Raw genomic sequence first — 13,809 nt, 5'->3', positions numbered from 1 at the left:
GGAGAGCACAAGGTGCCTCAGCAGATGGAGGTGGACAAGGAGAGGAGGAGAGAAGCCCAGCTCTTCCCAGAATGGAGCTGAGCAGTGGAGGCTGACGGCTTCACCCCAGGCTGAAGCTTCCCTATGAGAGGGGTCCTGGAGGGTCCTCTGCTGTTAGGGCACCCCCTAACTGACAAGGTTCTCAGCCATGCCTCCCATTCAGAGAGAGCTGCAGTGGGAAACTGCCAATTCCAATCCATACACGCCTGCACTTGAATGTGTGAGTGGACACCCAAGAATCAGGAGATGTTTGAGGAAATCATTTGCATAATTGAGAAAGATAAAAATAACCTTGAACTGGAGTCCAATGCAAAGAACAGAACTCGCACATAGACAGACACAGGGGGTTACTGCATCAGTGAAACATGATTGGGCTATTGTGGAAATGAAGCAATCAGAGAATGAGAATGTGTCCCTGGAAGTTTGTCCTGTGGGGGGCACGATACAAATCCTGACTAAAATTGTATTTCCCCATCAGTGATGAGAGAGAAATGCTCTGCTTTAACAACTGAAGAAGAGTCGGACGTGGAGCTTTTGAAGCACCAAAGAAAGCAAGAGAAACGTGAGTATAGCAATAAAGAAAAGGGAGAGGAACAATGAGGAACAGTGAAGTAAATACTAGTAAATGACAGGGATAAGTCCAAACAGACCAATGTTTACAATAAATACCAACCGTCTCATTCCCCTATTAAAAGATAGACTTTCAGGTGGGACTGAACTGTACGTTTACGAAAGACTTCAAGTGACATAAAGTAGAATGCTTAGCATGCTTGGAGATAAACCTAGTAAGTGTTATAAAAAAGAAAGCATAAATGCAGTATTACTAACAGACAGAAATGGGATTCAAGGCCAAAGACAAGGGAATATTTTATATGGATTAAAAATATAATCTAGAAGATAATAGTAGTCACAAACCAACACAGCACAAACTGTAGTAAGTGTTACAAATGGCAACAGAAACTATTAAACTCATGATCACAGTGGGAAACGAGCACATCTTTCTCAGAAATGGACAGATCAAATAGACAAAAATATAGGTAAGAATATACCTATTGAGTACACACCTATTGAGTACACAATCATTAAGCTAGATGAATTTCATATTTAAATTTAGTTTCCAACTAACAGAAAACTTATGGTTTAAATTTTTATGTAATGCCCAAAAGATAAACACTACCAGTTTCTTGGAATCTAGCAAGAGTAATTTATAAAAGAAAATGAAAGCTGAAATTAGAGATGGTATAGCAATGAATGATGATGAGAGCACTCAGCAATATTATGAATTAAAACAGAAAATATCACTACATACCCCAAAAGACATCAAAAGGATAATAAGGGATTACTATGAGCAAATATACACACTATATATATATATGAATTTAACAACTTAGATGAAATGGACCAAATCCTCAAAAAAACACAAACCCACCCAATAGGAAATAGTTTGACAAGCCCTATAAGTGTTAAGGAAATTGTGATTTAAAATCTCCCCAAACAGAAATCTCCTGGCCCACATAGTTTCCTAGGAGAATTTTACCTAAGAATACTTTTTTTTTTTTTTAACATTTCACAGTTTATTCTATGATCTTTGCAACAGAGAGAATTGCTCATAGAGAATAATTCTGTCCATCTGCCATATTAGGTTTTTTTTTTTATTATTACAGTTTACATTCAACATCTTTTGTATTAATTTCAGGTATACAGCATGGTGGCCAGACAACCATATACCCTACAAGACATTCCCCCTGATATTTCCAGAACCCACCTGTACCACACATAGCCAGCACAACATTATTGACTGTGCCCCATCCAGTACTTCACATCCCATGACTATTTTGTAAGTATCAATCTGTACTTTTCAATCCCTTCACCCTTTTCACCCAGTCCCCCAACTCCCCTTCCCTCTGGCAACCATTAGTCTGTTGTATCTGTGAGTCTGTTTCTATTTGGTTTGTTCTTTAGGTTCCTCATACAAGGGAAATGATATGGTACTAAAGAAGAGTTAACAGCAATATATATACATTCTCTTCCAATAAACAGAAGAGGAGGAAATACTTCTCATCTTGTCTTATGAAGCCAAGATTATCCTAATATCAAAACTAGACAGGGACAGTATAAAAAAGAAAATTATAGGTCAATATCTTGCATAAAAACAGATGCAAAACTCCTTAACAAGACATTAGCAAATAGAATTCAGAAATATATAGGAGGAATTATCCACCATGGCCAAGTGGGGTTTATTCTAGGGATAAAAGTTGGTTCAATAGTCAAACATCGATCAATGTAATCTAACACATTAACAAGCTAAAGAAGAAAATCACTTGATCATACCAATTAATGCATAAAAACATTTGACAAAATTCAACACCCATTTATGATAAAAATAATCAGAAAACAGGAATAGAGGGGATCTTCCTCAACTTGATTAAAGCATCTACAGATTGTTGAACAGTAAGTATTATACTTCATGGTGAATGCTTTCCCCATAAAATGGGATAAGACATAGTTGTCTGCCTTTACCATGCCTGTTCAATATAGTACTGAAAGTTCTATCCAGTGCAATAAGGCAAGAATAAGCTATAAAAGGCATAAAGAATAAAGAGGAAGAAATGAAACTCTGTATTTCTAGATAACGTAAGATTATGTAGAAAATCCCAATGAATCTAAACAAAACAAAACAAAAACAACTAGAACTCTTAAGGAAGTTCAGCAAGGTGACAGAATACTAGACAAACATACATAAATCAACTGTATTTTTATGTGCTAGCAATGAACACCAAAGTAAAAACCCCCACAGTACCATTTACAACTGCTCAAAAACAAAAAGAGAAGTACATGTAAGTCTAACAAAACTTGTGGAGAACTTGGATGCTGAAAACTGCAAAATGCCAATGAGAGAAATCAAAGACCTAAATAAATGGAGAGACATATTGTGTTCATGGATTTGAAAACGCCACATAATAAAGATGTCAATTCTGCCCACATAGATACAGTTTAACACAATTCTTAACAAAGTCTCTCTATTTGTAGTTATAGACAAGATTATCCCAGAATCTCTAAAACAATTGTAAGATGAAAAAGGTAAGAGAAATCAATCTGCTCAATTTTAAGACTTATTTTAGAGATATAGTAACCAAGACTGTGTGGCATTAGCAGAAGGAGAGACACAGACCAATCAAAAGAACAGAACTTAGAAATAATTACACATTATTGCCCAACTGATTTTTCACAGATGTGCAAAAGTAATTCAGTGGAGGAAGCATAGGCTTATTAACAAATGGTGCTAGAACTGGACACCAATGCACAGAAAATAGAAAAAGGAACCTCAACTTAAACCTCATATAAAAAGAAACCCAAAATGGATGAAAGACTTAAATATAAAACTATGAAACTTAGATAAAAACATCTTTAGGGTCTGGGGTTAGGCAAAGGATCTTTAGATATGACATGACACCATAAAGGGGAAAAAAATTGGATTTTCGCAAAATAATACAGACCGAGAGAAAGTATTTGGAAGCCATATATCCCCAAAGGATGGCTATATAAAATATTCAAGGAACTCTCTAAACTCAACAGTAAAATAATCCAATTGAAAAATGGGCAAAAGACATGAACAGATAGCTGTTTTCATTGAAGAGCAAAGAAGCACCTCAAAAACTATCCATTAGGGATATGCAAACAGACCATGATGAGGTGTCCCTACACACCTGTTAGTACAGATAAAATTAAAAATAGTGACAGCACAGGGTGCTGGAGAGGATGTGAAAAATCGTACATCGCCTATGGGAATGTAAATGGGATGTCCACTCAGGAAAATTGTTTGGCTGTTTCTTCAAAAAATAAATGTACACTTGCTATATGACCCAGCAACTACACTCCTGGGCATTTGTCTCAGGAAAATTAAAACTTGTATTTACACACACAAAATATATGTTCATAGTGGCTTTACTTGTAATAGCTCCAAACTATCCCTCCCTAGGTAAATGGTTAACCTAACCATGGTTCCCCCACACCACAGAATACTACTCTGCGACAGAAAGGAAAAAACTACTGATACAACTACTGCAATGGATCTCAAGGGCATTATGTTGAGTAAAAAAGCCCATTAGAAAAGGTTACATTTAGATAGCATTTTCAAAAGGATGAAATTACAGAGGTGGAGAACAGGTTAGTGGTTGCCAGCGGTTAACATGGTGAAAGATGTGTGTGTGTGTGTGTGTGCTGATTATAAAGGGGTAGCACAGAGCAGACTTTTGGCTAGTTGTGCATCTCAATTGTGACAATTACATAAATCCACGCAGGTGCTTTTGTAAGGTTGGTTTTGATAATGTACTATAGTTATGTACGATATAACCATGGGGGAACTGGATAAAGGATTCACAGGCAACTTTAAGTGATTCTAAAATTACTCTGAAATAAAAAAATTGTTTAAAAGTTACAAAAGGTTAGAATATAAGCTCTCTGAAATCAGGAACTTTACCAGTTCTTTGGTATTAGACCCTTAGCACCTAAACAGTGCCTCACCCCATAGTAGGTGCTCAGTTAGTCTGTGGAAACTGGTGAATACTGATGTAATAGAGTCCCGCTTTTGTTCTTAAGGGCACATGATTATAATGGTGAATGTTTGAAAACAAACACTACAAGGCGAATGGTGATGATGGACAAAGATGGAGACAAAGTTGGGAAGAGGTGAGGAGCATCTTACAGACAATGCAGAAATACACAGATAATAGTGTATCCATCATTCTAGTACAAGGTCTTCCCCATCTTACTGTGTTTTTTTTAAGGCTTAATAGATGCTTATTCTAGAAAAAGAAAGCATATACATATATAAGTCATACCCCTCATGTCTTCATTCTGCTGTCCTGGGAGGCAGCAAGGGAGGAGCCATGACATGAAAACAAGGCAGTGAGTGGGTGACGGGCACAGCTGGCCCGTAGCATGGCATCCTTTCCAGGGGTTGGCTCACCCTGCCTGCCAGCTTGTCTCTGAATAGACACAGGTCAGTGTCAGAATGGAAAATGCATGTTACATATGAAACAAGTCCAGCTTGTTTTAAAATTTCTCAAATTCTTAAAATAACACAAAAATTATAGTCTATAAATAACATCTACCTACTATTTGAGAATCCTTCCTCTTCCCAGGTCCCCTTGCCTTTCTGCCAGGAGGCACAGTGCAACACATTTTTAAAGCATTCTCTTAAATCAAGGGTTTTCTACCTTTTTCATCTCCTGGCACACATAAAACTAATTACTAAAATTCTGTGGCACACCAAAAATATTATTGCCAGTCTGACAAAGAAATAGGTATGATTTTGATTCATTCACACTGGATGGCTATTGTTGTGTTGGCTGTTGTAATTTTTTATTTGATAATCGACGGGAAAAGAGGTCAGTGCCCCTGACTAAATAGTCAGGTATTGCATGTTCTAAAAATTCTTGTGGCGCACCAGTTGGAAATCGCTGTCTTAAGTGATAGTGGTCTTTTAACCAGTGTATTGCCTTCTGCAGGTGGTGACGTAAATTCCCTTTGCCATTAGGGCAAAAGCACTGAAAAATTATCCATTATATTCTTCATTTCTCTTTTTAACTCTCTTCTTCTATGAGATTATGGCTTGGATGTGCCTATTTTAGGGCAGCCCTGTGCCCCTGCATGAAAAGGCCACAGCAGACAGAAACCTTAATTAGTAACATTTTAATTTTACGAGGTGTCAGAGTGCTTTAGGCTTTGTACGGGGCCTTCACTTACATTTCGTAGAAACCACATAAGAGCCCTGTGAGGTAGGCAGTATGAAAACAAACACAAGAAATGAAATATTACACCTAACATTCCACGTTTAGACAGTGGATGAGTCAGAAACTGAGCCAGAGATTTCAGCTTCCCATTCCACTGTGCTTTTTGTGTGTTCCAAAGGCACACTGTGGGAAATGAAACATGATTTGTTGCAATCTTTAGAAACAAAAGAATGCTAACAGCAAAGACCACTGCTGCACATAACACCTCGATGCTACCTTAAATGTAAAACAAATTGGCAGATACTTACTAAAGACCCATTGTGGTGGTTTGGAGACCCACTTCCTACAGAAATACCGTTGGGGGAACTCTAGAGTAAAAGGAAACTTCTGGCCCCGAAAGCATCCTTAATTTAAAAACAAAATTACGATCTTTTACAGAGCAGAGCCAAAACACAGCCTTGCTTTTAGACAAAAGTCTGGTGAAGCACAACAAATAACTGCGTTAGAGTCTCGGAGTCTTTGTTACCACTGTTAAAAGCCTGCAGATGGACTAAATTGGACCAAGAGTGTAAGGTCACACATAGCTTAAAGCTTGAAACCATTTTCTTGGTGAGAAACATGACTGTTAAAGGTTGTGCCAGCTGTGGAGGGAAAATGAAACTATAGCATGAAATGTATAAGAAAAATCAATGGGAAAAGTATAGAAAACCTGGAGATTCTACTGACTAAGGGGGGACTAGGATGCAGGCAAGTGTTATTCAGAATGAAACCTTCGTAAAAGCTGTCTCCGAGATCAGTGAATTCACATGGGCTGTTTGGAAAAGTACCAGCACCCGGTCCCTCTCCCAGGGACTCAGTTTGATTGGTATTGGTGGTGGTGGTAATCAGTCTGGAAAGAGGGTTTCTAAAAGCACCTCGTCCCCTGGTAATTCCAGTGGGTAGCAAGGTTTGAGCCCCGCCCCCCCTGACCTCTAGATACTACAGGTCAGTGGGTCTGCACACCCTCCACCTGCCCCTGAGGTTATGCAAACCTAGGGTTGCAAAGCATGAGAACAGGTGAGACGTAGGACCAGTCTTTGGAGAAACGTGTTGATCAGCTCCCGGGTGCAGCCTCCCCACCGGGGTTATAACTCAGTGGCCCTGCGGCAAAGTGGAAAGCAGGAGGTATCATCTGTCTCATGGGGACCAGCTACATGGAGGGAAGTGTGCTAAGAATGAGATCCTTATATGGTCTCTCTTTAATTTTTAGAGACCCCGCTTCCCTTTTCTTTTTCAAGAATAAGAGGATAGTTGACAAGAGTTAGCAGTTCACTAAGAAATCAGCCTGGTAGGCAATTGCCAAAAATTACATTTCCCCTCCTTGACTTGGTGAGAAAGTTCCCAACATTGCGGCTTAGGCACCTCTCTTTTAAAAACCAAGTGGGTTAGGGTTAAGGGGGGAAATATTCCTTTCCTCTGCTTCCACTGTGAGTGAACTCTGACCCTTTGGTCAAAGAAGCAAAAAATGGCACCCTTTCCCCCAAACCAAAAGAAGTCCAGTTTGCTGCATGGAACAGGGAGGCAGGAAAGACACGTGGAGGAAGGCTGTCCACCCATCCCAGGGATCCACCGGCTGCCAATGACAAGGCTGCCCGTGGGGGGTACACTTCACCCTGCAGGTCTGGCCCCTGGGGGAGCCGGGCAGAGTCACCTGAGATCAATGTCCTCTGACTTAATTATCGAAGAGCTCGGAGAAATTAAGCGTTTGATTAGCACCTTCAAGCACAAAGGCAGGAATCACAGCTTTTATCTCCGAGTTTCCCCCTCCCCTCTTTTCTGGCAGTCATTAGGAAACAGACACAATTAGAGAAACAGCGGCAGCCGTGATCCTGTCACTATTCCAGCTGGTGATGTGGGAGCCACCCTCACCTTCCCATTGGTTTCCAGACCCACAGAACCTTCTAGAACATGCATCCAAAAGGGGACATGTGCGCTGCATGACTGTTGATTTCACCTCTTCCAATTAAGTATGGCTGTTGTTTCTCTGAATCATTCATTGAACATGAATCCTCTTGAAACTGATCACTGCAGGGACACTTCGCTTTTTAAAAATCAGGGGGTGTTTAATAAAAGGCGCCGGCCTGGCTTTGCTGATGGACCAGCAGCTTCGTCATGGCAAAGCCCTGGCCCCCTTGGCCTGTGCCCCCCAAGCCCCATCCCTGCCATGCGGTGAAATACATTTCCTGCCTTTCCCAGCTAATAGACTCTCTTCCGAAAGGAAAGTTAATCCTTGGGCAACGCAGTATTAAACCACCCGAGGAAGAATGAAATATTTCAGAGGAGCACAGGGTGAAAAATGGCAACTGCTATTTTAGATTCTTTGAAAATTTAAGTAGAGGAGCAAAAAATAGAAAGCAGCTTGTACTCGGTACAACGGATCTTAGCTCACTTTTGTGAGATTCTTAATACCGTGCAGGGAGACTGCGGACAGCAACACGCTTGGACACAGCAGGCGCTTGAGTTTCAGGGGCCTGGAGACTGTCCTAACCTCTTAGGTGTGCAAAGGATATGCAATTTAAATAAACACTGACCTATTTTCCTTACCCTCACAGCATCACAACGAAAACCGAACCTTTCACCCTGGGGAAGAGCAAGCTCTAGAGTCTGGTGCCCCGGGCAGGGGGTCCTGCTCCATGTTCTCGCCTGGCAGGTGGCATGGTCTCAGCCCACTCTGCTGAAAAGGGGAGGCCCGGAGAGCCTGCAGCAGGGTAGGTGTGGGGGATAAATGCCCTGTGTCTCGGGGAGTGGTGAGCAATCAATAACACGGGACGACGACGGTATAATCATGAAACAGACTTAACCTGGACACCTGTTTTACCGCAGAAGCACAAAGAGAAAGCACTCTCCTCTGTGGATTGGGGAGAACCAGGTAATTGTAAAAACACTGCAATCATTTTTCTAGCCTGCGCTCTTACAATCCAATTTATAGCTCTGCTCCTCACAGCTGCTTTCCATGCGCACACGGCGGTTAAACGTATTAGCGGGATTCGGAATACAGGCTCTCATATTTATGGCTCACCCTGGAGAGGCACAGTGATGTGAATTCAACTGTTTTTTAACTTGCTATGCCCTGTGTCCCTCTGCCTGGGGCTCTGCACACATGCACGTGGCCGGCGGGGACAGAGGGGCTGCGGCGAGCATGCCACCAGCCTCGGGGGGCTTGTGTTACCCAGGCAGGAGCCCACCTAAGTCCCCGAAGCACCTCCATCTCCAACACCATGCAGGTTGTGGGCTCAGATCCCGGCCTGGCCTGAAGACACCTCTATTCACAGATGCTAAGGGGCAGCTCATGCACTCACAACCTCTGCAGTTTTGCGACCAGTTTTGGTTCCCCATGGTAGGGGTCAACCCCAGCGAGGCAGAAAGCCCAGGCAAGGAACATGGCCTCTGAGGGTGCCTGCTGGGCTTTCACCTCTCTAGGCCTCAGTTTCTCCATCTGTGAAATGGAGGTAATAAAACCCATCTGGAGGGTGAGGGGAGGACCCCTCCACAGTTCTTGGTGGTTTAAGACTCTAGATGTTGGCTCTGTTACTAGTGGTTCTAGACGCCCAGTTCCCCCCAAGCTCACATGGCAACACAGCTCCAGGCCTCGAATGTTCCCATACCCCCCACTGCCAGACTGACACTCTTCGAAGTCCTATGGGGGCCTCCCTGCTTCTACTGGCAATATCCCCTCCTCCCAACAGGCTGGGTCATATTGCCTCATTCCAGTCTTGTCTCACATGCCACCTCCTCCATGAGGCCTCTCCAGTCCCCTGCCAGCCAGCACCCCCTCCTTCCCTGACACGTGGCATATGTTATAAAACCGCAGTGGTGTGCATTATGGATTGACACGTGCCAGTGCCCTTGAGGCCCTAGACACAGGGTTGTGTCTTAGATATCCCTCTACCTGGCCTCTTCACTCACCCCATCCATGTATATGCACTTAGTAGGTGTACAACATGCTTTGGCTGAACTGTATGTTTGCTCACCAAAACAAAACAACCCAGCTCCCAGAAATCCTGAGTCAGGGTCTGGTGGTTTTATGTGTTGGGTGCCCAACGCAATCAAACAACACAGACCCTCCCAGAACCCGACAGAAGCCCTGACGCTGAGGGCATGGGGATGGTGCCTAACCAAGAAGCCCTCGGTCCCTGGAAGGGGTGCAGAGGCCCCGGCAGGAATGGGACTCCCCCACTGAAGGAACGTGCGACAGAAGCCCTGGACATAGGTGTCTGTGAAGCACACCATGCCCGGTTCTCCATGGGCACCTTGCCACTGTTAGACTGCAGGGTTCTAAGGATCCCCTGTTCAAACTGGGGCCCCTGGAATGTCCCCTGAGCGTGTTTGGTTAGGGTGGAAGCCACTCGAGCCGGCTCTCAACTGGACAGCAGTGTGAGGCGCTTGGGTTCTGGAGCAGGGCCCTCCTAACACCACTATTCCCAACCAGCTGTCGCTGTCCAAGGTCCTGATCCATGTATGTCTGTTTCCTCCTCTGTGAGGTGGGGAATGTGACTCTGTTCCTACCCGCCAGAGGCGTCTGGCACAGCTAACGAGCTACTGCATGTATAGTTCTAGCACAGTCCCTGGCATACAGTAAGTGCTCAATAATGCTCACTGTTATTAGGATGCTGCTGCTGTGAAGGGGCGGTTCCACGGGGAGTGAATTATGTCTCCATAATCTGGTATGAGCCAGAGAATATGGGTGAACCTGTTTTACTTGCTGAGTCTGAGTGGGTAGGAGGGGTAGGAGGAAGTCAGGGAAGGGGAGAAAATGAGACCGGACTCAGGAGATCTAGACCACGCATGCTGGCAGATGAAAAACCTGCTTTTTAAGTTTTAAGATGATGTAGAGGAGGGGAGGGAGGGCTGGAGAGAGAAAATTGAATTTTTTTTTTTTTTTACCTCACTGACTTTAATTTAAAAAAATAAACTGTCTCATGACAATAACTACTTTCCTACTCAGCTCGTCACCCAAAGATTAGAACTAAATAATAGGTGGAAAGTGAGAGACGGGGCCCAGTTTATGACCCTCAGGAGCTGAGGAGCCAGGACACACACCGGTTGTCCTATCAGCTTCCTCTTAGCCAAAGAGGGCACTGAGTGAGGGTCTGAGAAATCGCCGTCCTCCAGCGCCCTGTGCTTTTCAAATCCAGCGGAACTACAACACCTCTCTCCAGTTAATGACTGAAAGGGCACCGGGGACCTGCCGCCCTGAAATTGACTGGCACAGTCAAAGGGCAGGGAGGCCAGCCTTGCAGATAGCGGTGCTTAAGGAACCATTGGAAGGAGGCTCATGAACTATCTGCCTTCATCCCTGGACTCAAATCACCCCGAGAGGCTGGAGAAAACCACTTTCAGTGTGTGCAGGGCGGGCGGGGAGAGAGGGTGGCGGTGAAAAAACACCGCATTTGAACTAGAGAACCATTTCAAGAAGGAGGAAATCAGCGAACCACTCAAGTCAAGCTATTGATGGTGCGGCTGCTATTAACAGGTAATTTACAATGTGCACAAGAGGTTTTGCTTCCAGAAGCATCTGCTTTCAAGCAGCACCAGTGAGTACCCGTAGAGGACGTCTCCCGGACACGTGGGCTTAACATACTCAGGAGGGCGGCAGAGGCCCTGGGCTGGGGGAAAGCGAGCTCATTGCTGGGGGAAACATTGTTCTCCCGGAATGGATGTTAAATTACCATCTGGTTCTCATACCTGTGATCACCTAGCTCCTGCTTTTTCTCCTCCCACTCTCATCAGAAAAGGCGCCCCAGGATCTCACAACTCACAGTGGCTCCAGAGACCAGCAGACCCTCGGTGGAAAGCTGGTAGAAATGCAGATCCCCGGGCCACCGCTGGCCTGCTGGGTTGGAATCTGCACCTAACAGGACCCCTGGTGTGCACGGGAGAGCTCAAGGAGCCAGCACTAGGGCAATCCTGATGAATGAAGACGAGTGAACAATGGGCTGCTTCCTACCAGCCTACTTGATCAAGAATGTTATTCTCAAGCACCAGTTGGGTCAGACTTTCAGGGAAAAGAAATAGAGCAGGGGTCTCTCAGTGCCCTGTGAACCAGAGTTTGGAAAGTCTGGCTTCTGCTAATTTCATAAAAGCAACTCATTGGATAGAAAGGCTCACTATTGCTGAGAGCTCACTTGGTACTCTTCACCAGTATTACTCAGTCTTCATGGCATGCTAATATATTTCTTCTTCCCTCTTTAATTATGCTTTTTCAGCACTGACCTGGTTATTGGACGCCACCTTCCCATCGTGGTTGCCCTCCATCATCGTCTGTCTCCTCCTCCTCCGATCACAGGCATGCACAGCGTGCTCCTAGCCAATCACCACCACTGTTCAGGCTGCCCAGGGCCTGCCCCCTGCAGTTTGCACCATCTCCATGCACTTGCCACTGTGTCGGCATCATCTCCTGGCTCCCTTGCCCTGCAGCTTGGCGGTGAGAATGCGATGTCTTTTGCTTGCCCCTCCGGATCCCCTCTCCCTCTTGCCACCCAGCTCTGGGATCTGGGCAGGAGCTGGTGGGGAGGCAAGTGAGGTCAGGATATCAATGCCCTGGGCTCACTCTCCTACCACATCACCTCCCTGCCTCCGGTTCTGGTTACAGCTCTCTGGCCAGCTGCGACCAGTCCTGGGTACTGCACCACCTCCATAGCACCCCTGCCCTGCTCATACCTCTGTAGACAATCCCTGGATTCAACTGTCCTCAAATTAACCATCTTGAGTGTGCCATCTGCCTCCTCTTGGGCCCGACCACTGGCACATGGCTTCGCTACTCTACACTTCTCACTCTTGAAGGTCCCCAGGGCCTTCTAAAAGATAATCCCAGTGGTGGGTTCTTTCACCTTCATCCCCTCGGACTCCCCTCTCCCCCCAAACACATCACATTCAGAATATCTGAGGTAGCTTATTTTGCTCCCTCCACTCCCTTCCAGGGACATCAGCACTTGCCCAGGATCTCACCCTGCCATCAACTCATCTCCCTGTCCAACCCTTGTCACAGAGTCTCAGAATCATCAGGCTGGGGGAGGCCTAAGAACTCCTGGTCCAATCAATGGGGGCCCTGAAGCTGGGTGAGCAATCTGCCCGAGGTTACCTGGCAGCTTAAGGATGTGGGAACTCAGATGGAAAGTTCAGGCTCCTTCCACCTCCTGCCCCCTTTCCTGACCTGGGAGCTTCAGAGAGGTGCGACACCCATCCATACCCTCTCCCATGCCCATCTCAAGTTCTCGGTTCTCCCCAAAAGTCCCCTCTCTCATCAGCTCCTTGACGGTTCCTCCATTCCAGTCTAAGTCATTCCACCCACGGGGGCAATTAAGTCATCTTAAAAGTACCGTTTGAACATATCACCCACTAGCTCCAAACTGTGTGTGGCGTCCCCGTTTGCACAAGCCCCTTGCCTGGGTGTTCTGCCACCTTTCAGCCCTAGGACAGCCTGTAGCCTCCTCTCACCTGCGGACATAAATCTTACGCCTCAGCTCCAGGGTGTGCACAGTCTCCGTCCCGCCACACCCTTTTCCCTCCGCTCTGTTCACGCCATTGCCTGCATCCGTCTGGAGTTCAGATCCGGCTCCTTGGGGCTCTCCCTTCCTCATTTCCTACAGTCCCTTGTTTTCTGTCCCATTTATCATTAGACAATTAGTCATGTCCTACTTCTGCCTGCTTTGATCGGCTGTGAAAGACACTCGTTTAACTCTTTATCTGCCCCAGCCAGTCCTGCAGTTCTCGGGAGATGTGACTTAGCATCTGTCAGAGTGCCAGACGAATAGAAGGTGCCGGAAAGACAGAGTGTGAACAAATTAGGTAAAGGCCTTTTGGGGTCTCTGAGTGCCCTGTGAACCAGAGAGGGTGCAGTGACAGCTGTCCTCCAAAGTGCCCCAAATGAGGTCCCCAGTTTTTGTTTTCTATATAAATCTGGCCTCACTGCAACTGGTTATAAGTTTTGCAAATCCTATCTAAGTATTGGTTACGACTAACAGATGTTTTTCTCCAAAGATGCTTAAATGTTTCT

General features: G+C 45.1%; 1 long non-coding RNA gene across 1 annotated transcript; it reads left to right on the top strand.

Annotated features, from left to right (window-relative positions):
- The first annotated feature begins 1,599 nt into the window (after positions 1–1,599).
- On the top strand, positions 1,600–12,075 carry LOC129152159 (uncharacterized). The gene is made up of 4 exons (XR_008558891.1): positions 1,600–1,876; positions 4,639–4,728; positions 8,366–8,521; positions 12,020–12,075. It is a non-coding gene; the product is annotated as an uncharacterized LOC129152159 (long non-coding RNA).
- Positions 12,076–13,809: the final 1,734 nt, after the last annotated feature.

The sequence above is a fragment of the Eptesicus fuscus genome, chromosome 18 (genome assembly GCF_027574615.1).
Source record: "Eptesicus fuscus isolate TK198812 chromosome 18, DD_ASM_mEF_20220401, whole genome shotgun sequence".
In the NCBI taxonomy this organism is placed as follows: domain Eukaryota; kingdom Metazoa; phylum Chordata; class Mammalia; order Chiroptera; family Vespertilionidae; genus Eptesicus; species Eptesicus fuscus.
Note: the sequence above shows the minus strand (reverse complement) of the source record. Positions and strands in the feature narration are given on the sequence as shown.